The sequence below is a fragment of the Notamacropus eugenii genome, chromosome 5, assembly GCF_028372415.1.
Source record: "Notamacropus eugenii isolate mMacEug1 chromosome 5, mMacEug1.pri_v2, whole genome shotgun sequence".
NCBI lineage: Eukaryota > Metazoa > Chordata > Mammalia > Diprotodontia > Macropodidae > Notamacropus > Notamacropus eugenii.
Window position 1 is genome coordinate 148,450,598 of NC_092876.1, and position 24,990 is coordinate 148,475,587.

Consider the following 24,990-nt stretch of genomic DNA (forward strand, 5'->3'; position numbering starts at 1 on the left):
AGTGGGCAGGGGACAGATGAGTACCATGGACTTTGCTTCTTGTAGTCTCAGTAATCTGTTTGCTGGTCTGGATCTACCTTCTCTAGGCTCCTGGATGGTCTGGCTCTTCGGCCTGAATATATCTTTCTGTACTTCCATGAACACTCTTCTTCACACCAAAGTCTTACTTCCACTTGCTTTCTGTGCTTTCTGTCAAAGGGGCAACTCTTAGCCCTTTGCATTTTTTGCTCTCTTGGCAAGAGGAGCCAAGGTCTCGCATTGCATCCTGGGCCATCTCCAGTCATTCTGAGGAATATCTGGTCACTGGATCCAGATAATTTAGGAAGAGAAGTGAGGCTGGTAACCTGCACAGCACTCCCTCACTCAAAACAAAGTCAAGTGCAAGTCATGTCACCATTTTTCTGATGGCATGGTCTTCTTCAGAAACGAAAGATGAATACAACAACAATCTCTTGGCAAGAGAGGCATGAGGAATTAGCCTTAGAAATTTGGGGGATTCTGGGTGACACCTGGTAATGGCTTTCCCACCTAACCAAGTCTCCATGGCAATATCCCTAGGAGAGAAGTTGCCTTCTAAGGAGGAAAGCATAACTTTTTATAAACATGTAAACTGAGAGGCAATATGGCATAATGGGTAGGGAGCTGACCTTGGAATCTGGAGGATGTGGATTCAGATTCTGGAGGTATGATATCTTTACCTATATGACCCTGGGCAAATTGCTTAACATCTCACTGCCCTAGGTAACTCAAGTTACATATAGAATGCCAGTTTACATTAGTAGAGGAGATGTCTAAGGGTCTTTCCTATACCAATGAAATTATATATCAAATCCAAAATTAAAATAATAAAATCATAGCTATGCAATAATTTCTCCACAAACTAATAAGCTTTATTTTTTACAGTGCCTTTTGTATACTATATTAGTAGGCACTTAATGAAGGATTGTTGAATTGGGAAATTTACTTTAGACTTACTCATGTGCCTTCTATATAAAGTGAAATTCAATATTGTTTCTCTTTCCATGCACAAAAAAATCTACTAGAAGCATGCTGTGTTGCAAAAACAGAATTATGGATATTTCTAATTTAAACATCAGCTGGGTGAACAAAGGCATTCTTAGCACAAGATGTTTCTATAAGGAACAAAAAGGGCCACCCTTTCCAGTGTTTGAGCTTTCAAGAGAAAACCACTTGAGTTCAGAGAGCAAAAGAATGCCATTGTCAACCCATCAGTATCCTGTTTATCTCAGTTTTTATGAATTTCACTTAAGAGGGTACTCTCTTTGCTCTGTGAATTGCCTTGTTGAAATTTCTTTGCCTTTACCTTCAGTTCTTCCCAATTAGGAAAAAAATGAGTGTCTTCACGTGGGAAATAATGGAAAAATTTCTGTCTGGGTCTGAAACAGTTTCCTTTTAACCCTCAACACAGGTGGGTAAGCCATGTAAAGTCACCTCCAGTGTTCAGTTGTCATATTTCCTAAACATTAAATTAAATGACAAAGAGCAATCCTGCTATTTGAAGCTATCACATGTCTTCCAGGCCGCACTGCTTTCTAAAGCAAGTGTGCAAACACAACTTAAAGTTACATTAACATGTCCTTGAAAAAGCCCCATTCTGATCATTCTGGGGAAAAGAACAATAAGAAGATTCCAAAGAGAAAGAAGATCATATTAAAAGGTAATCCTTACTTAAATGAACTAGATTTTCAGTCTTTCAGCTTGATCTTGAGCTCCTAGCATCACCCATAGCACTTTCTATGAGGTAGATACTTTCCAAATATGTGGTAATGTATTAAAATGTCAAAAAGAACTTCTGTCTATACTTAACTTTTACTAGTGATTTTTCCCTACAGTCCTGTGATATAGGTTTTCTTATTGACCCCTATTTTTTTTTAAAAGAGTAGTTATTTAGACTACTGCTAAAATCTGACAGCTGCTCCTTTCTCATTATTAGGAAAATAAATTTAACATGCAACCAGAACTTCAATGCCTTTACTAGAGTAGATGTCAACAATCTGAAATTAAGTAGAATAATCCACCTTCACTATATTTATCCATTAGGGGTCATTACTCTTTTTATCCCCATTTCTGTCTTGAGGACTGGGTCTCTCTATCTTCTCTAGGCTGAAAGTGCACAAGCCACCACTACTGATTTCACTCTAATCAGAATTAGAATTTTGATTTACTCCACTTCTGACCTGGGTGAGTTAGCCCCTCCTTAGACAATATGGTGTCTGCTCCACTCCCACCCTTAACTACTTGGAAGCTGCCTATATTAATTGTGAACTTAGTGAGAAAATTCATTATTCCACTGCAGGTCAGACCTCTTGAGCTGAAGTGATCCACATTACGGGTGTGCACCTACCTTACCTCCAATTATACCCACTTCACAGATGAGACAATTATATTTAAGAAAGTGTATTGGTAATGCATTTTTGCTTATTGTTAATATTTTGCTTCTTAATGGGAAGATCTTCCCCACCCATTAATGGGGCAACCCATTAAGGGGAGTTTTATTAGAGAAGATATGTAGGAACGCCCACATCTTTTGTTAATTTTCTAATGAGGCACTGATTCTCAAGAGTTGTGATGCCTTCTGGTTATAAAAAGGTATAAATACTCTGAGGGTGAGGTTTTACTTTGGTGCTTAATGACTGGAAGTGTTTGTTTGGCCAAATGAGACTCAGGGAAGCTGCTAAGGAGCCCCCCCCCCCCCCAGCTTTGAAAACCCAGATATTGGTGCTTCCCTCTTTGGTAACTGTATATGTATGGTCAGACAGTTATCTGTTAATTTGTAATGTATGTCAGACAGTTTGGAAGCACCATCTGTTGATTTAGATTTCTCTGTACTTTTCTCTGAAGTTCAGGGTGATGCCTTATTTCCCCTGTACTAAGTGAATAATACATACGCTTGATTAAAGTAATTGTTGACCCCTCAAGAGATGTCTTTCCTTTTATAAATGCAGATCTAAGAACCTGTGATAGAAGGCCCCCATGGGTATATTGGGTGCTTACTGCTACTGAAAGCCAAAATGAATTGTAGTAGGTCATACAATTAAGTAGCTGAGCCAAGCCTTGAACTGTTGATCTTCTCACTTCAGTTTTCTACTACCCGTCAGCTCAGATTTAGATTGGATTGCAAAACCATTTTTTTAATATTTTCACTGATTGTCTAGGATACAAAAGATATATTGCATACTATCCTAACTGTTAAAAGTATCTATAATTCTTACTTTCAGATGAGAAAAAAAGCTGTCAGTTCTCAGTTCTAAAAAATGCAGGGATTCTAATGATGCAAAATAGTCAATTCCACAGAAAAAAATTCTATTTAAACTAATAAAAGTGGGAAGACAGGGCACGTGGAAAGGGAAAGGGAATAAGCATAATAGTGCCTACTATGTAAGACACACAGTGCTAATCACATTTATAAATATTACTTCTTTTGATTTTCACAGCAACTCCGTGAAGTGTCACTACTAAAACCCCTATTTCACAGTTGAGGGAACTGAGGAAGAGAGAGTTAAGTGACTTGCCTGGGCTCGCACAAATTTGAACTCAGTTTTTCTGGCTCCAGGTCTAGCAACCTATGGGCTGAACCCTCAAGCTCCCTGTCCCCTCCCTGCCTCTCCCTTAACCCCTGACCTTCAATATTCCTCAGTGATAACAGAACAATAGAGGAGAGTGAAAACGTTAAGATTGGGGCATATTTAGGAATCAGTGCTCTCAGCCTTGTGTCATGGCTGAAAAAAGAAATCTTATCTGAGACATCATGACTATTACCTGGCAGCCTACTGTGTTTAACTTTGACATCGATTCTATCTCCCCTGGCTCCATGGCATGATCTAGGAATTCCCTTGCTACTTCTCTGCAGGCATTACTGTCAGGACTTTGAAGCTGGCCATATTCTTATGCTTTGACTGTATATGATGAATGCCTAGCAGATAGACTTCATTGTGTAGGGAAGTTTGGTTGAGGATTTTCATTCCCCTACCTTCAAGGCAGTGGATAGAATTGATTCTCCCTCAATCTACATTCACTGAAGCCAACTGAAGGTATGATCTTCTCTAGAGTTCTCTTCCTCTTCTTTCTATCCTGAGTGGAGGTTAGGAGATAGTGATGGTATTGGGGTAGAGAACACCTGAAGGTGAACAGAGATCTCACTGCTTGGAGATAATGAGATTGTTTTAAGGTGTTCATCCCAGACAATGATCCTGACTTCTCTGCAAAGTTAGAAAACTTAAATATATACATCATTAATAAAATCCATTTAACTCTGAGACCACAGATTGTTTTGACAAGTTAGCTAAAAAGGTGATTTCTCAGCCAGTTGGAACTCCCCCTCCTCCTCCCCACCTCTCATATTTCATTCTTAATAGCAAAATCCACCATATCAGTATACAAATAAAACATTTTTACCTTTATCTATAAAAATATTATTTATACAAATAATTACAAAAAATTATAATAATAAACACTGATGTATGAACCATGCCTCCTGTTGCATGAGGTGAAAAAAAGGGAGAAATAAAAAGTAGTGCAAATTTACCTCTCTTCCAGTGGTTTCTCTAAGTAGGTATAATTCAAACACTACTTGTGAGATTCTCTTAATAGACCAAATGATGAGCCAAGGAAAGGAAAAGAGGAGGGGGTTTAAAGTTATTTTTCTGGAAAACATCCTTCATTTACTGCTGTCACTGCTAGAACTTCTGCTCACTCTCTTTCTCCATATTTCTCTCCACAAAGATTAAAAATCTGTAGCTGTAATAGAAAATTCTGCCCTGGAATTCTAATTCCTCAATAGCTTTGAGTTTTCCTAGGGAAAGGAATAATTTTAGGGTCTTTTAGTGACTTAGACCCTTTTGAAAGGAAGCCTGCCTATGCTTCTCCAGAATGACTATTAAATTCACCTTTCATCCACGGAAACTCTCTACTGCTCCCCAGCTTTGTAGACTCATTCCTTTGGAGCTTTAGTATACTGCTACCGCTGCTACTGATGTTTTGGGGGATGGTCATTCTTTTATAATGAAATTGACCATGGCAATATGCCCCAAGCATAGTCAGAGCATTTTCATTCTACTGCTGGTTGGAGATGCAATTCATCTTGGCAGATGTACAAAATGTTTTAATACCTGAGGACTCACATTTCCAATTTTTACTCTTGGATAAGTTATGGCAAATGAAGCCCCATTACTTCTACCCTACCTTGGAGTACAGCCTGTGTGCCTCCCATGTGAACAGCATTTCCTACTGAGTCTTTTTTTAGTCCATTCTCTTTTCATCTTCCTTTCCAAATTCTAAAATGATTCTCTAGTAACTAATGTTGAGTTTTGCAGCTACAGTAAATTCAAAAAGGCTCTACAAATGCTGCAAAGAGAGAGCAAAAGGTATCGGTGTCTGTTGGCAATCTTGCCAATCCAGTAAAGACAATTCAGTCTCCTCCAGTACCCATCCTAGAATTTTGCACTGCATATAGCAGTCATTAATAACCATTTATCAACTGTTTGTTGTTCAGTCATTTCAGTTGTGTTATGTCTACCAATTCATAATCCATTTAGGGTTTTCTTGGCAAAGATACTGGAGTGGTGTGCAATTTCCTTCTCCAAATCATTTTACAGATGAGGAAGCTGAAGCAAACAGGGTTAAGTGACTTGTCCAGGGTCACATAGCTAGTACGTGTCTGAAGTCAAATATGAACTCAGGTCTTCCTGACTCTAGACGTGGTACTCAATCTAATAGACCACTAGCTACCCTTGTTTGTTAACTATTAATTCATAATTATCATTTAAGTTATGTGTTTGTTCTTTAGATATTGCACACTATCTGTATGTGCAATGTTGTAATTTAATTTAAAAATGAGTTTAGCGGAAGTCTAAATGGGAAGTTCTCTGTTTATTGACCCAGCCTTGAAAAACTATTTTGCTCTATTTATATTACTCTCAGGACAATCAACCTTGATCATGTATGAGCAGAATGTCTTGAAGGCTATTTCAATTCTTCAATGATCTGTGCTTTTATCTTTGTGGATTGTCCCTCCAAGAAGGCATGTAGCATGTTCTTTACAGCTTGACAGATCATACTTGAAAGTTCTGGAAATGAAAAAAAAATCATCACCGTACACTGTGCACCAAATCTATTTGAACTAGGATGGTCTCAGATGTCATACACACAGTCCATCTTCTGACCCTTATTTGAAGACTTTCTAGGTTGGTAGGACCTACTAAAGTTTAAATGTCTCCTCTCTATCCTTTGTGTCTATAAGGCCAATTCCATTCCATAATGAAATAATGGAGGAGGATCTTAATGGAAGGTTTTTGAGAACATCAGTGACTGATTTTAAATCTTGGGCCATATAGGTTCCAAAATCCTCCAAAGTGACTTTCTTTTTTTACTTCAAAGTATACATCTAGAAAATTCATAGGATCACAAATCTAGAGCTGAGAAAGTCATAGAAATAGAGACTTAGAGTTAACAGAGGCGTTAGTCCAGCCCTCATACCATTTTACAGATGAGAAGATTGAGACCCAGAAATAATGTGACTTGCCCAGCATCCCACAGATACTAAATTACCAAGCTGAGAGTATAAGCCAAGTCTTCTGGGAGTCAAACCTAAATCCTCTGATCCTAAATGAAAGGCTCTATCTAGTGTACCACACTACCTCGCAAACTAATGTTCATATTAGCCATAACAAAATATCATCTGTTGCCCTTCTCAACCTGTGGGTTGCAATCCCATATGGGGTCATGAAAAATTTGGGAACATTAAAGGCTTCTGAATGTGTGACAGCCAAAATTTATTTGAAAATCAAATGTATATTGAATCTGAGGTGTTTCTGGCAGTGCTTGCTCACTTGGCATTATGCAACTTCACTGTAGCCTTGGTTCTGAACACAAAGCATGTGTACTTTGCAGTGTGCATGCCCTCAGGCTGTGAAACATCAACCAAGGCTGCCAAAACATGAAAAGCAGTCAGGAATAGAAGTATTTAAGAAGCCCTGATTTAGAGAGAGCCCCCATCCCACAAATCAAACTGTATGGAAACAATATGCGACTTTCTAATGATTTGAATTTTCTGTGTTGGGACCATGAAGTAGCCGTCACAAAGAAGAGGTCCACAGGTATCTAATGACTTAGAGGACGGAAGTTGGATATAATACTATGGCAAGGCAGGTATGTAGATATAAACATTTAATAAACTTCACTGTCAAAGTATTTTTATAAGCATAATTTCAGATAAGCTACTAGTTTACTCAAGTATCTTCAGCAACTCCTTATCACATCCCAAGTAAAGTTCAAGGACTTTGGCATGACATTCAAGGTCCTCCATAGTCTGGCTAACCTTACCTGTCCAATCATATCTTATATTAGTTGCTCCTATATGTTCCAAAGAAAATGAGACGTTTTCTATATCCTCAAAACACTATATCCATCCTGTATGCCCCTGTGTCTATACCTTCGTTCACACTATTACAAATACTTCACATGCTTTTTCTCTGATGAATTCCTATCCATCTTTTAAATCCCACCTCAAATGCCACCTAGTCAATGAAGCCTTCTGTGATCCTTCATATCAATAACATTTACCATTGGATCTCACACACAGTAAAATTTACTTTGCTTTACACTCTTTAATAACTTAACATATGTTATTGTGTATTTTAGTTGTCTGTATATGTGTCATATACTCCTGCTAGACTGTAAACTACAGAAAAGCAAAATTGTCTTGTATGTAAGCCTTGCTTCTACCCTAGGACTTAGTATAGTGTCTGAAATACATAATTTCATGAAATGAATCTATTTAGCTATTAAGGATTCTATATTGGTTAAAAAAATGTGTTATAGCTAAGGATAAAATTGAAAAAGAGTAAATTTTAAAAATAGAATTTTAAATTTAAAGTTTTAAAATTTAAGTATTAAATTTTTTAAATATTAAATTTTTAATGAAAGATTAAACTGAGGTTTTTAAACACAATTCAAATTTTTTCAAACTATTTTAAGTTAACTTAAAAGCTGATAGATACTGCAATTTTGTAGATTTAATATTAAAAAATGATAGAAGAAAACTTCAAATATATAACATAAAGAAAAATCTTTGCTTTGATTAACTGGAAACTTTTATTTCTTTGAACTTACTACTGAAAGGAAAGAAATAGAGAAGGGCATGAGAGAGATGTTGTGTAACAACAATAAAGAATGGAGAGTACATATCTGAGTGTGCTGAGGCAAATATTCTTCCTCACATCATGTTCAGTTTTAGCCGCAATATTTAAATAAAAAATCTACCCACATATGTTCAACTTTTGATATGATTTCCATTATGCATAAATTATTTGCCTGTATATGAATCAGTAAAGAGGAACTCTTTTATTTAATTGGTATATTACATACATCTATGAATACATCTATTCATGTACATATACATATATTCATGTAGTCTGATTATAGTAATTCCTTGGTTTGGTGGTACATGAGTAGAAAATGAGTGAATCAAAATGGAAGAGTTATAGGAAGCAGTGTAACTGAGCTCCCCTCTATAAAAACAGAGGTAAAAAAATGTTCCAGATTGAACCCTACAGGGGAAATCTAGAAAAAGCCACAATGAGTCATTTGTCCAGGGAGACAGGCAGAGATGTCTACAGAATTTGGACAATAGGGTCTAGCTAAGAACATCTTAGCCATGAACACTCCAAGGCCCAGGGAGAGGTAATGCACCAAGGCAAGAGGGAGTCCCAGACCCATGCTGGGCACCACAAAACTGAAACCATGACACTGTGATGGAGAGTTGCCAATGGACAGTTTTGTGGTCCACTACCCAGTTCCTCATTACAGATCCAGGGTATAGTGAGAAGAGGACCTATGCATGGTGGTAAGGTTTCTGGAAAGAAAAAACATGCATGATGTGTAGAGAAAGGAGGATGTTCAAAAAGTAGCAGCATGGTGTGGTTCAGACCCAAAGGAGAAAAGTAGGGGGTTTCAATTTCAGGATCTAGCCTACCCTGAAGAAGAAAAACCAGAGGAGGAATTCCAGAATGAAGGGGAGCTTACATTTCTGTTATTTTGAAATTATAGAGCTCTCCAGCTGGCTGATAGATAGCAGCAGAATCTAACAGTACTTTACTGTTGCTTAGACCCAAAGCCATGTCAGCAATTTTCAGAGCTTAGAATAGGTAGCAGAAATAAGCGGATCAGACTGTTTTAGGAGCAATAAAAGCTTTTAGGGACCTAGTTTTTCCTTGACAGCCAGGAATAATCAGCATTCTATGCCTCAAGAAAGCAGCATCAAGAACAGGACAGACTTTCCCTCCATAAGCTGGGCAAAACTCAACTCTAACATTAAGTCTAAAGTCATGAAGCAGACTATAAGAATGAGCAAACAAAAAAAAAATAATTCTATCATAAAGAACTATTATGATCACAAGGAAGTTGAAGGCACAAACTCAGAAGAGAATGACTGCAGCACATCTACAAGCAAAACCTCAGAGAAAAACAGCTTAGCAAAAAATCAACTACAATTCCTGAAAGATAAAGCAAGAGTTTCTAGAAGTTGAGAATTTTTTTAATAAATGAAAAGAGAACACTTGAGGAGAGAAATGAAAAAGAAATGAGAGCAATGGAAGAAAGAGTTGTAAAAAGAATTAGCAGCTTGATATAAGAGAAAGAAAATCTTTCCCAAGGAAAAAAAACTGTGAAAATTAAAATGAACCAAATAAAAACCAATGACTCCATAAGACAACCAGAAATATTAAAACAAAGTTAAAAGACTGAAAATGTAGAACAAAATGTCAGACGTCTCTTAGCAAAAACAACTGATATGGAAAAAGATCAAAGGGAAAAAAAATAAAAATCATTGGACTACCTCAATGTCATTACCAAAAAAAGAGTCCCAGCATCATATTTCCAAAAGTCCTTTAAAAATGTCTAGATTTAAGTAGCAAATTGGGAATAGAAAGAATTTTTTCCCTTCCTGTAATAAACCCCAAGTGAAAACTTCTAGCACTATCAGAGCCTAAAACCAGAATTTTGGGGTCCAAGAAAAGTACTGTTAACAGCTGGAAAGACAAAATTGAAGTACTAAGCGGCCACAGTCAGGATCATATGCAATTTAGTAGCCATCCCTCTAAAGAAGCAGAGAACTTGGAATATAGTAAGGCAAAGGTTATTTTACAGTTAATTTATTTTGTATTGTGACTGCCTAAGTCATGGTTCTTTTTCTCTGAACTTAGTGTAGAAATTCAGTTAATTCAGCTGATCAGTAATGATTTAGGTTTAGAAATCCAGTTCTGCTAATCACTGTTTTATTCTTGCCTCAAGGAAATCTGTTATCTTTGAAGAATGCAGTTGAAGATCAGGAAATCTTGTCTTTACACTGTCAAGCTATGCTTGAAGAATGTCTAGTTTGTTATTCAAAATCTGGCCACTATCATTAACCTTGCAGGTAGACTCAAATAATAAATACTTCTTAGTCACAAGATAGAAGAAAAGGGTTGTTTCTAGTCCTTCATTCCCAACTTCTGACTGATCATATTGTTCTCCATGCCTCAGCTATGTAACCATCTAGAAAAGGACTTGGTGACCTCTAATTCAGCCTCCTCCCAGACACATTCCATTTTATAGATGAAGTAATTGAGTCTAGCTGATTAAATTATGCAGCAATCAAAACCAGCAGATATGGGACTCCAACTCCAACTCTCTGACTCCATATCCAGTGTTGTTTTTTTTTCATTATGCCTCTATAAAGTTATCTATCATCTATCTATCTATCTATCTATCTATCTATCTATCTATCTATCTATCATCTATCTATCTATCTATCATCTATCTATCTATCTTTATCTATCTATCTATCTATTAATAAAGGGATAAAACCATAAGAATTGTTCATATCCCTTAAAAAGTATCTGTACATTCAAGAACTTGATAATATGCTTTGTATCTGATTATCATTTTTATATACCAAATCTTTCCTTATAATCATGTTTTCTTCTGATATGTTCACATATACTTCTTCGTCCACAGAAATTTTTCAAATGCATCTATTTCCTAAATATTGACATTTTTTCATTGATTATTAGGTTCAGATTTGCATGATGCATCATTTGGCATTATAGTTTGAATTCATTTAATTCCTTTTGCTTTTTCTTGCAGGTGCACAATAAGCTTGTATAATCTGATTTTTCTTTCCCTTATATTTGAAGGTTTTTCTCCTTGATGCAGAATTTTTTTGTTTGTCATTGAAATTGTTTAATCTAACCATTTTGTTAAATTGTGTGTCTGTCAGTTTGAAAGAGAAGGGTTTTGTTGTTGTTCATTTAGGGTTTTTTTTTTTTTAAGGTTTTTTTCCTCCTGGTGGCAATTTGTGGATTCTTTGGATTTATGGTTTGTTTTCCATATTTGGGAAGACTGGGCAATTTTATTTCTTTTTCTTTCCTGCATTATGGTCTTCAAATTTTAAATTTATCATGGTCTTTCTGGAATACATATGACTCTTAAGCTATTTTGGTGCAACCTGAATTCAAAGTGAACATTTTTGTTTGTAGAGAGATCAAGTGTTATTATTTTAATATTACTGTCATTTGCTTCTCTCCTTACAGGTTTCGAGTTATATATTTTGTATTCCAAATTTGTTAATCTCTCTTTTGGTTCATTAGGAAACTCTCCATTGTAAATCTATTTCTTCCTGATTTTCTAATTGAGTTTTTTCTTAATTAAAAGATCTTAATTCTGACATGTTTGTTCCTACTTTGTTTTTTATGGATTTTATTTTCATTTCAAACAATTCTTAGTTTATTGATGTTTTTCCATAATTTCTTGGGAGTCCATAGGATGAGTTATTTTTTTTTTGATCAAGCATTACTTTACTTTCTTTTATCTTGTAATATTTACTTAAAAGAGCTTTGTGTATTGGGTACTCCTAATTTCAGCATCGTTTTTGTTAATTTGTCTGTTAATAATGTGGGTTTTTTCTTTTGAAATCTTGGTTGTGTCAATTTTTTTATCTTACATTTTCCCATCACACACTTTCTGATTATTTCCCTTTATTGATAAAATGGAATGGAATCAGCATTTATTAAGCACCTACTATGTTCTAGTTACTGTGCTAAATACTTTATAAATATTACCTCATTTGGTGCTCACAGGAACCTATTATTATTATCCCTAATTTAGAGTTGAGAACAGAGGCTGACAGAGGTGAACTGATTTTCCCAGGGTTATACAGCTAATAAGTATCTGAGGCTAGATTTAAAATCAGGTCTTTCTGACTCCATGCCCATGGTTCTATCTATTGCACCTAGTTGCCTCTGTCCCTTACGGATAGAATCCCAAAGCTTTCTTCTGAATTAGCTGATTTGGGTTCCCTACATCACATCCCTTTTTCATGTAATCTTAGGGGAGGACAGGATTAGCCTTAAGTGGATTTAAAACCATCTTTATCCAGACTTGCTACCCCATATATGCTAACTTCTTGCTCTAGTTCTTTCTTTGACTTTCCTGCTTTCCTTCTATGGAAACATTGATCGTGAATGTCACATGGTGGTCAGAAGAAGTGATACAAGGATGTTCTCAAGGTTTCTCTTAAAGAACTTTGGTATTGATTGTGTGACATGGGAGAAACACTGGCATAGGACTGTTCAGCATGGCATGCCCACATTCGAGAAGATGCTGTGCTCTTTGAGCAAAACAGAATTGAAGTAGCTCAAAAGAAACACAAGATGCACAAATTTAGAAAATCTGTCCCAAATATTCACATGGACTGTTTGTGCCTGATACATGGTAGAGCAACGAACCAACCAAACAACTCCATATCTAATGTTTTTTGCAGGGTAAGGATTTTGTACCAGACAAAGTCTTTGAAGCTTTGAGGGTTCCTACCCTAGGACTAGGTCCATATGGAAAACAAAATGATTCTTTCTTGGTGTTGTGGGGCAAGAGAAGAGTAGGATGGGGGTGCTACCAAAGTTTCCAAAGCTAGAAAGGTTCTGGGAACAGTTCTACGTTTCTACTTGTGCTTTCTTGCAGCAGCATAAAGCCCAATAGGCAAGGGGTATGAGTGAATATTTTAAGGATTAGAGTTCTCTGATCCTAATTCAAAAGGATTTTATTTTGTCAAGGTTTTCTCTTCTTTGTCCTGTGTGTTCACCTATAATGTTTCTACATCTAGTTAATAATGCCTTATTTTTTTTTAGAGACTTTAAGAGTTTATCGGGTCTAAAGAAATAGTGCTTTAAGGGGACTTTTTAAAATAACTTTAAAGTTATTTTATTAAAAACCTGTTATACATTATTTCATTCAGTCCTCATAATCTTGAAAAGTGTTATTATTATTCCCATTTTACAGATAAAAAATTGGGGCATAGAAAGGTTATGTGATTTTCCACAGCTAATAAATGTCTGATACAGGATTTGAACTCAGATCTTCTGGACTTCACTGTGATGGCTGGATACCTGAGTGCTCTAAAGATTGTAAGTACCAAGGACCAGGCCTTACAAGTGGTGGAAATAGTAGGTCTAAGACCAAGAAGATACAATATTGTCTTCTCTGCTGGTGAGTATGATTCAGATCTCATTACACCTTAGTTTTCCACCTGTAGCCTGAGGACAACTTTATGAGAAATTTGATGAAGTTCATTAGCTATCATAAGCTTTTGAAACCCTCTGAAGTGAAATAAAAACCATCACTTAAGCTATTTTTCTTTATCCCAAAGCCAAACAAGTTCAGTAATACTAATCACTAACCTTTATTTAAGCATTTGTGGGAAACTTAACTTCATTTGGCATAACTGGAGCTACTTGAAAATGACACTAGTTTCTCGTATGTGTTATAAAACATTGAATTCACCCCATAGAAAAGGATGAATAAAGAAATACAAAATGAAAGAACAAAATGTCCACTTTGAAGTGAGGTAATCTAGGAGGCATAGAGAAGGTTAATTAGTAAACATTGTTAATGTGCTTTGATATCTATGAATGAAAGTTGCTGCATAATAAAGGACTCATAAAATTTCATTATTGGAAGAAAAAATTATGTAACTAAGTTATTAAGTCTTTCATATTCCATGTTTAGTAGGCATTGGGTAAAGCTTCCAGGTAGGTAAGAAAATTGTAGTCTTTGCCATTGTATAACAGTCAAACAATTGAAAACTTACAAGCTACCTTTTACTTCTCTAAATCCTAAATACTTAGTGACTGCCAAATTCAGGGGAGCAACTAGGTGGCTCAGTGGACAGAGCATCTTACTTGAAGTCAGGAAGACTCACCTTCATTGTTCAAATGTTGCCTCAGATATATACTAGCTGTGTGATCCTGGGCAAATGTCTTAAACTCTGACTAAATATCTTCATTTGTAAAAGGAAGGAAGGAAGTAGAAAATTACTCCCGTATCTTTGAATGAAAAAATCCCAAATAAGGTCACAAAGAGTTGGACATGACTGAACAACAACAAACCCAATTCGGGATCCATTTGAGGTATTTATTTCTTCCCAGGTAGCTCTTATTAGCCATTAGAAACAGATAGGATATCCAAATATAGTACAATTGGGGATATTTTGTAGATTTAGGGCCACAATCTTAGTAGGACAGAGGCTGAACCTTTGTAGATTGAGTTCTGTTGAGAGAATGGGGGACGCAAAACAAGCATTTATTAAGTTCTAGTTCTGAATTGGGCACTGTGCTATCATGGTTGAATGGTAGACATCTGGGGTGGGGGAAGAACAAAAAAGAAATATACATGATAACTTTATTATATATTTAAAAAGAATAGTGACTTGCACATAATAGATTTGTAGTATCATGTACAGTCTTTTTTATTATACTGTATTATGAAAATTCTTGTTATTTATTCCATAAATTTAAAACATAAATAAATGTGAAACTATCTTAAACTATCTTAAATCTGAAGCAACATTTAGTAGATGCATTTGCTATAAAACAATAAGGCAATCTTCTTAAAATGGACATTTCCAGCATGAAAATGTAGTATTTAAGGATTAAGCTGTCAAAATCTAAATTGTTTCTTTTATTTGAATTCTATCATCCTTTAAGTGACAAAGTCACACAGTAACATAATTACAAGGCTGGGAGAGAATTTTAAATATCCCCTAAATTGTTCTTTTACCTTCAGTCAGGATCAAAACTATTTAACATGTTGAGTATCTGTCCTATTTTGAAGGCTACAGAGAAATTCTTCAACTCTATCTCTAATAATAATTTTAGCTAACATTTTACTGGTTTATAAAATGCTTTACATTTATTACCTTCTTTGATTCTCACAAAAGTCATAGGTAGGTGCTATTATTAATCTTACTATCCCCATTTTACAGATGAAGAAACAGAAGCTCAGAGAGCTTACCTACAGTCACACAATCATGTACCATGCAAATCTTCCAGGTTCCAGGTTCAGAATTCTATCTGCTGTGCCTTATCTAACTACTTTATACAAGTATTTCTTGTTATGATTTAACCCCAGACCTATACCATGCTGCTCATTTTCCATATGTATTCCTTAGACAAATATAGTGTGTATGCATATATAAACATATATTGTCATTTTTAACATTGTCTTCATATGTACTCTGGATACTACTTTCTAGGGGTGTTGTAGTAGGAATCATCAAGCCAACAGGACTATATGAGATCCCTTTCTACTTAGATCCTGTGATCTAAATAAGCCTAGAAGGCTGAGACCACAGCTTTACTTCATCAACCTCTCTAAATATCTACTTCAACATTAATTTTTATAGTGTCAACCAGAACTGAAAGGAGGCATTCATGTGGTTTAGGCAAGATTTGATATTTTTTGTTTTTGTAGACTTTTTTGTTTTAATATCACCTAAATTTCTACATGTAACCTTCCCTTCCCCATTCCTTAGAACTATCTGTTATGATAAATATTTTAAAATTTATTTTATTTTTAATTTATGGAATAAAACAAACATTTCTATAATGTAGTATAACTTAAAATGTTTGTCCTTGAAACTACAAATCTATTATTCCTTTAAGATATATAATAAAGTTATGGTGTAAACTTTTTTCCTTTGTCCTTTCCCTACCCTAGGGAGGGCTACAGTTAGAAACAAATATGTGCATATATAAATATAGATATTTAAATTATGCTATATATACTTCTGTTTATCAGTTCCTTCTCTGGATACAGATAGTATCTTTTTTCATATGTCCTTTATAGTTAATTTGGGTATTGATAATAGTCAAAATGACTTACTTGCTCAAAGCTATTCTTAAAACAGTATTGCTGTTATTATATACGATGTTCTGTTGGTTCCTCTCATTCTCTCCTCATTATTTCATGCAAATCTATCCATGTTTTGTTAAGATCATCAAGCTCATCATTTCTGTAGCACAGTAGTATTCCATCACAAACATACATCACAACTTGTTCAGTCACTCCCCAAATGACAGTCATTCTTGTCATTTCCAGTTCTTTGCCATCACAAAGGGAACTGCTATAAATATCTGGAAATAAGGAATGAAGGAAGAAAAGGAGATGGAAGAGAAAACCAATCAATATGCTGAAAAAAGTATGACCTTATAAGCTTCACTCCATGTTTGGACTCTCCCACCCCCACTTCAGGAAGCAGTAGGGGGGAAGTACCTCTTAATCTCTTAAATTGTTTTTTACAATATTACAACATTCATTTTTTTTGTCTATTTTGTCATGGTTGTCTATTCCATTTACATTATTCTAGTCATTGTGTACAATTTTACTGACTTTCTTTACTCCACTTTGTATCAGTTCATGTAAGTAATTCTTCCCATATTTTTCTGTATTCATCATATACATTGTTTCTTACAAAAAAGTAATATTGCCTTATTTTCATGTGCCACAGTTTGCCATTCTCTAATTTATGGGTTTTTGCTTTTATAGTTCTTTGCTATTACAAAAAAACCCTTCTTTTTTTTCCCCTAATAGTGTATTTTTCCAAATATCCAAGTATATGTAAAGAGCTTTCAACATTCATTTTTACAAGATTTTAAGTTCTAATTTTTTCTCCCTCCTTTCCCCCTCCCCAAGATGGTATGCAAGTTGATGTAGACTAAACAGGTACAATCATACTGAACATATTTCCACATTAGTCATGTAGTGAAAGAAGAATCTGGACAAAAGGAAAAACCACGAGAGAGAAAAAAGAGAGAGAGAAAATAGTGTACTTTGAACTGCATTCAGGCTCCATAGTTTGTTTTGTCTGTTTTTTTCCCCTCTGGATATGGATAACATATTCCATCCTGAGTCTTTTGGAATTGTCTTAGATCATTGTATGCTGAGTAGGTTAAGTCTATCAGAGTTGGTCATCACACAGTGTTGTCGCTACTGTGTACAATGTTCTCAGGGTTCTTCTCACTTCACTCAGCATCAGTTCACCTAAGTCTTTCCAAGTTTTTCTGAAACCTGTCTCCTCAGCATTTTTATAGCACAATGGCATTCTATCACATTCATATACCACAACTTGTTTAGCCATTCTCCAACTGATGGGCATCCCTTCAATTTCTAATTCTTTGCCACCACAAAAAGAGCTGCAATAAATATTTTTGTGTATGAGTGCTAGGGTTGGAAGTTCAATTCCGTGTGGACGGTCTCGGGCAGGTAAAAGTGGGACTTCTAAATCTTAGAGTTCCTACGAGGTCCTCCAAAAACAGTAGGGAATCGAGAAGGTCAGACCGAGCTAGCTCGGCTAGCTCGGGTATTTCCGCCTCTTCCCGGGAGATACGTGATGGGTGGAGCCTCCCTGCTCTCAAGGTTGTCCCGGATTGGACACACCTGTTGTCTCCTAACAGGCTCGGTATTGACATGTAAACTACGCGGCGGAGGGCTTAAGTGGGTTCAGGAAAGCCTGAAAAAGTCTCTTGGGCAAAGGACCACGTGTGAGCTTACTAGGCTCCTCACTTTCCTCTCTCTTTCTCCCCCCTCCCCCTCTCTCCCCACTTACACTTTTATTCCTAAGCCCTTATTGTAGATCTTTGCCTCTTTGGGAGATATCTCTCTCCTTCCCCCTATCCCCTGCACTTGTAACTGAATCCCTGAAATAAAGCTCAACCCTTGTTTGACTCTGGAACGTCCTTTCTCTCATATGAGCATCCGGTTTTGGCCAGCCGAAGACCTCGGGAGCTGAGGTAAGAAGACTCGGGTAGCCCACAGGCCGCTAGGCTTGGCATATGAGGATCCTTTTCTTTTTTTTATCATCTCTTTGAGTTACAGACCTAGTAGTGAGTATTGCTGGATCAAAGGATATGCACAGTTTTATAGCCCTTTGGGCATAGTTCCAAATTGCTCTCCTGAGCACGTCACACAACTCCAACAATAGTGCATTAGTTTTTCGATTCTCCCACATCTACTCCAACATTAATCACTTCCTTTCTTTGTCATCTTAGCCAATTGGATAGGTATCAGGTGGTACCTCAGAATTGTTTTAATTTTCATTTCTCTATTCAATAATGAATTAGAGCACTAAAATGTTTCTATAATATTTTTGTGTACATGGAACTTTTGTTTTAGTCAATGACCTCCTTGAAATATACTCCTATCACTGGAATTCCAGGTCAAAGATTATATACATTATAGCCAGTTTTTTTTTTACATAATTCTAAATTACTTTCCACTTGCCTTTCCACAACTTTTCCAGCATTTACTGTTCCCATCTTTCACAATCTTTGTTTAGGCAAGATTGTAAAATTGAATTCTACTGTTTTAAGATCAAATTTATTTTACTCTCTTGTGTCCTAGGACAAGGAAATATCATGGAAATTGGAATGAAGATAGTATAAGCTTCTATTTAATACTCTCCAACTTCATGATGGACTTTGATGAATTAAGAAAGACAGAAGCTGAAATCATATGAACTGGATTCATGCTGTGGAAATATATATGGTGTGGGTTACTTATAAGGGGGAAACTTGAAACATCTAGAACTAGATAGTTGAATTTTCAGCATGGGTATTTATACCTCAGAAATTGATGACCTATGCAAACCATGTCTTGGTTTACTGCTTTGTTGTTTTTTTTTTACACTTAAGAAAATGTTAATAAAATATATTAAAATTTAAATTTAAATCTATAAACTTTTTTTGCACATTTACCAGGATATCTCTACAGTGCTCAGCATTACTTAAGCTCAGCAGAAGATTAGTAGAAGGCATAAGGAATAAAGTTATCACCAGACTACAGGTCTGGTGTCTTAATAATAAGAAGAAGAATTTATATAGCACTTTAAGATTTGTAAAGTACTTTATATCTATTATCTCATTTGAACCTCACATCACACTTATCACTTGCATTGTGGACAAAGGGCTGGACACAAATGTAGAATTGTTTTTGCTTTGACAGGCTAGATTGGAACTTGGATAGGTAGGAAGGGAAGGGATTTCAGCTTTACGATGGGGGCAAATTCAAAAAAAATGTTGGCACAGGAAAAATAAATTTGTCCTTGGATTGGCTGTAAGATTGTGAATTACCTCTTTATTCAGAAAAAAAATGATTAATTGGTAGAGCTTGGGAAGTACTTCCTGTGCTTTGGAATAACTGAAGATCAGGCATATCAAGTATGAAACAGAGTTTTCCAAGAGGGAAAGGTGTGCATAGGGAGAGAATGAAGGGGAATGGGCTGGTCATTGGCAGTGCAGAGGGTTTTATGTTCTCTCTTTAGGAAGAGTTGAAGAGGAGAAGACATAAAATGTAGGTACTTTGCAGGAATAAACTCACTTTAATGGATAAGAAGCAAGGAAAATAATGTTGGGTCAAACAGAAGGTTCAAATAGACCTTAGAATGATCTGAATCTTGAAGGTGACCTGTAGGGTAGATGCAAACCACTGTGAATGTTCAAAAAGCCATTGCGATTTAAAAACCATGGAACAATGGAGCAAATCATGAAACCAAGAGTTAGTCGTTAAGCCCTTATCACTTGTCTGGTGCTCTGGTAATATAAAGAAGAGCAGAAATAGTTCTAAACCTCAAGATGCTCCAACACTAATGGGGGAGACTGCATGCTAACAAACTGCACAAACAATACATGGGATAAATTGATGATAATCTTATAGGAATTTTAAAAATAAAGTCACTAGTATTAAAATAGATTAAGAAAGACTTCATGTAGAAAGTGGGATTTTAGCTGAGATATGAAGGAAGCAAGGAGGTAAAATTGAGGAAGTAGAACATTCCAGGAATTGGGACAGCTAATGAAAATGAGTACCTGGAGATGGAGTGCCTTGTGTGACAAGATAGCAAAATGTAATAAAAGTAGGAAGTTAGGAAGGGCACAGGTTATGAAGGGCTTTAAAATCTAAACAGGGGATTTTATCTTTGATCTTGACTGTAATAGGAAACCATTGGAATTGAGTAGAGGGGTTGGTACCTCGGTGAGATCTAAGCTCTGGGAAGATTAATTTGACAAGTGAGTGGGAGATAGACAGGAGTGAGGGGAGACTTGAGGCAAGTACCAACTGGAAGGCTATTGTCATATTCCTGAACTGGGGTTGGAGAAAGAAGTGATGAAGGCCTACACCAAAGTGGTAGCAATGTTGGGAGATAAAGGAACACAAATAAGAGATATTGCTAAGGTAGAACTGACAAGTCATAATAACCTTTGGGTGGGGACTATCTCAGAGTGTGGTCAGTCTAAGTGAGGAAAGCAGTGTTTGGCTATAAAACCTGAGACACTACTTGTATAATAATACACTATGTATATTGTATGTATAATATACTATATATGATACACTAATGTATAAAAATAATAAAAATACAACAGTATGTCAGGAGATGGCAGTAGCAAAGAATCAAAAGGGAGCGTTTGGTAGGCAAGGGCTAGGCAGGGTCCAAACTTGACTAAGATAGATTTGAAAAATTGGGAGTTCAGGCTTGAAATGAGATCATTGCTATCTGCATGGTATAGACAGCATTATAAATAACGCTGGCTCGGGAATCAGAGAATCTTAGCTTGAATTTCAGCTCTTTTTGAATCTTGAATCTCAGCACATGGGTGAGCTAATGTAGGCTACATCATTTCTATAAGCCTCAATTTCCCCATTTGCAAAATGCCGATCACAATATTTGTTGTCCCTACTTTTTAGAACAGTTGTGGAGACAGTCATCTGTGAATGTTTTCAGGGCAGCTATGTGACACAGAGGATAGAGTGCTGGACCTAGATTCAGGAAGACTCATCTTTGTGAATTCAAATCTGGCCTTGGGACACTTACTAGCTGTGTGACCTTAGGCAAGTCACTTAACCCTGTTTGCCTCAGGTTCCTCATCTGTAAAATGAGCTGAAGAAGGAAATGGAAAACCATGTAGTATCTTTGCCAAGAAAACCCCAAAATGGGGTCACAACAAGTCAGACACAACTGAAACAAAATGACTGAACAACAACACAACAGCACTACATAGATTCAAGTTGTCATCATCTTCTTGAACAGCATAGTACAGTGTATGAGACATGGTATACTGAATAAACAAGAGTCCTTGAAATCTGAAAGACTTGAGATCAAATCTTAGTTCTGATGCAGATGAGCTGCGTGACCAGGAAGAAATCTTTAGAACCTTCAGTGCTTTTTCGAAGACCACAAGTGATAGAAGGGATGGTGTTCAGGATATGTGGACAGAGAGAATTTCCTCACCAGGAGTTAGCCACACTGGTAAAATCATGGGTTTTGTCCAAGTTGTCATGAAATAATATTTGAAGGCTTGTCACACAGAAATGCAATAAAACTTGATCTGTTTGATCCTAGAGGAGAGAATTAGAAGTTATAAAGGAGAGTTTCAAAGAGTCTAATTGAGGCTTGATATCATTGTTGATGTTCCTCCTTCCTTCTTGAAGAGGACCAATGATTTCACAAGGGTGATGCCTTGACCTGTGTGTGAACTGAATTTAAGTGAGGCAGAGCTACACAAAGTGAGGTTTGATGTGAGGGAAGAAAAGAAGCCCCTCCTAGGAAAGAGAACTGCCCAGAAGTGGAGTGAGCTCCTGCCCTAAATGGGTCTTCATTAGGGTTTCTAAAGCAAAGATACCATGTGGGAAGAGGCATTCTTTTTTCCAGGTATGACTTGGGTTAAACTGCTGTTGAGGTCCCCTCAAGCTCTGAAGTTCTATGATTCAAGGATGGCAGGATTTCTATCAGGGGGAGCTTGGGAAAAGGAAACAGGGATGTATATATTTAGAAATGAGTAACCCAGCTCTCAAACTGACAAGTTCTTGTATATGAGTGAAGATTTTTATTCATGCAACAGTCTTTATTCAAAAACTCTTATTAAAGGGTCTATGTGTAAAATGAACAAGAAGAAAACCAATTTCTTTAATATAGAGTTGATTTCCTTTAATCTCTTTCATGAAGTTATGAAAAGTAGTTGATTCATGCTGGGGACAAATGACTCTCCCTTTGTTGTCTTCTGGAAGTGGAAATAGCCAGGTCAAACTTTCACAGACACTTGCTTTGAAGTTCAATTGGAATCCAAACCAAAAAGTCCAGTTTCATTTTGATATATGGCAAAAAATAAACTTTGAGAAAACTGGAGCTCAAAGGAGAAATCAAAGTCAGAGGGCAATAGTACAATGACAAACATACACACATCAAAATGCTCTAAGAGTTGGTTTTGAAATGAATTTCTGTATTTGATCTTAAAATACATTCTGTGAAGGCTTGGTGTCTTACATGCATCCTGTTTTGGAAATTTTATGATTTCCTGGCAAACCCCAAAGACATTAGTTTATTACTGTTAAAGAAATCACATAAGCAACACTTGCCCCCACACTTAGGAGAAAAAAAGTTAAACTTAGGCATTTAGAAATACATGCTCCTGAGTCTAGCAAATGCGGGATATAAGGGGAGCAGCCTTGTATCCCTGTGAGTTTTTAAGAGATGCTTTCAGGTAATCATCAGTGCTAGAGACTTTTGCCATTAGCTTTTCTTTACCTTTCAGTCTGAAGGACTCAGGATATAATACCCTTTCATAATCTTCAAGCTGTGTGATTGTCTGTGTTGTGGATTAGGCATGTTGGTTGGAGCTGGGAAAGAGCTGATTTAGCCAAGGATTGGAGGCCAGCACCTGAATCTTCAGGGAGAGTTGCTTACAGCTACCTGAACACACCACACCCATTGAAATAGATGAAGACACTGACAGTGTAATACTTGGTTTCCTTTTAAACAGTTAACTTTAAAAAAAAAAAGTTTGAAGTGAATCCCTGCCTTCTTCCTCCTACAAAAAATGTTGGTATGTCTAGATACAGCTCAAATGGGTGCTTCTGCATCCCAGAGCAAAACATCAGATAAAAGGAGGGAGCTGTGTATAATGAAAAGACATCTTAGTCAGAGGACCTGCCTCTGAACCTGTGTGACCTTGGCTAAAACATATGATTCTCTGTGTAACTCAGTTTCCTCATCCACAAAATGAAAAGGTCGGATAATCTCAGAGATCCATCATCACCATCACCACCACCATCATCATCAACATTTATAAAGCCCTTCCTATGTGCCAGGCATTGTGCTAAGTTCTGTGTAATTATCTCATTTGATCCTCACAGCAACCCTGTAAAGTAGGTGCTCTCCTCCCTCCACCATTTTACAGATGAGGAAACTGAAGAGCTCTAGATTTATACTCTTCTTATCCAGTGTTTAGCAGGACAATATAGCTCTCCCCTTTAACAAAGCTGCCCTCCTTAATGGGGAAGGGAAGTTGCTCACTGAATTCCGAACCAAATCACGTCATTTGGAGCCATTGTTGGATAAGACGTCATTTCTACCACCCACTTCTGTCAATGCTGACAATCCAGAGCTCACACAGGCCTCAGAGGAGAGTCTGTCTCCTGGAAGGCAGCAGCAGAGCATCACTCAATCTCCCTCTTGGTTGAGGTAGGAATTTAGCAAACAGCCTTTGAAAAATATCCAGGAGGTGTTCATTTCCTTGTCTGTGTTGAGCTGTCAGCTAGCTTTCCAGCAGAGGTAGGATCCCCTCATACCTCCTGTCTATATCCAGGGAGCCCTAAGGAAACACAGTTAAAAAATTTCAGGCCTTCTTCTTAAGCTGCTGCACAGGCAGATCTCCTGCTGACGTCAATGGGAGTTTTTTTCCTGAGGGCCTCAGAATCAGGCTTTGTGTTAATGCATTTTGGCTGAGATATCTGAACCTGATTTGAAGAGTTTTGCTTCTTCTCTCTCTCCTCTCCCAGAGAAGGTGGGAAGCAAAGCTTTACACCCCCTGGAAACACTTTAATGTTTCTAATTTCTTAGTTGCAGGTTATGCTTAGGGAGTTGCAGGTTTAAAAGAAAGCACAGCCAGGTATTATTCCCATTTTATTCCTTGAGTATCTCCCCTGTCCTCTCTCCCACCTCCTCCCCTTCACCCCTACCTGCTTCTATTCCCATAATGAATGATTTCAGTTCTCACTTATTGTCAAAAGTGCTTTGAAAAATTGAAGCTTAGATTGAAAAGCAGAGGGGGTTACAGGCACTGAATATGTAATCATTGAGGTTAAAGACCTTTAAGAACTGTCTGTCATGTGAAAGAGGGATTAACCTTGTTCTGGGTAATTCCAGGGGAAAGATCTTGGCCCATTAGGATAAAGTTATAGGAAAACAAGTTCCTTTCCAGTTCTCAGTTTAATAATAGAGTGGGTTTTAGGTCACATTGACACTATCAATTGCAATCAATAATAACAGGTCAGAAGCACTACAGTAATACCATTCTGAAGAGATTAGGAGGGTAAAGATCATAGTATCATAAAGGGAATGTTAGAAGGAAACCTAGAAGCCATCAGGTCCAACCCTCTCAGTTTACAAGGCCTGGAGAGGTTTAGTAACTTGCCTACAGACATACAGTTAATATCTAAACTAGGATGTGAACTCAGGTCTTCCTGACTAGAAGTTTAGTGCTCCACCCATTACCATACTGTCTTTCCGCATGGTAGAAGAACTAGAAATGACGACTATATGAAAAAAAGCCAGAAGAAAATTCTTGAAATTCTCATAGAAGCTCATTCAAGGGAGATCTTCGATGTCTT

At 36.7% G+C, this 24,990-nt stretch overlaps 1 long non-coding RNA gene across 3 annotated transcripts in view; it reads left to right on the plus strand.

Moving 5' to 3' along the window:
* LOC140505334 (uncharacterized) overlaps positions 1-19,050 on the plus strand; it is a 54,819-nt gene extending 35,769 nt beyond the window's left edge. For all 3 annotated transcript variants that reach the window (XR_011967453.1, XR_011967452.1, XR_011967454.1), the window contains 3 exons: positions 13,395-13,539; positions 16,429-16,528; positions 18,730-19,050. This is a non-coding gene — a long non-coding RNA (uncharacterized lncRNA). The remainder of the gene's footprint in view (positions 1-13,394; positions 13,540-16,428; positions 16,529-18,729) is intronic.
* The last annotated feature ends 5,940 nt before the right edge of the window (positions 19,051-24,990 follow it).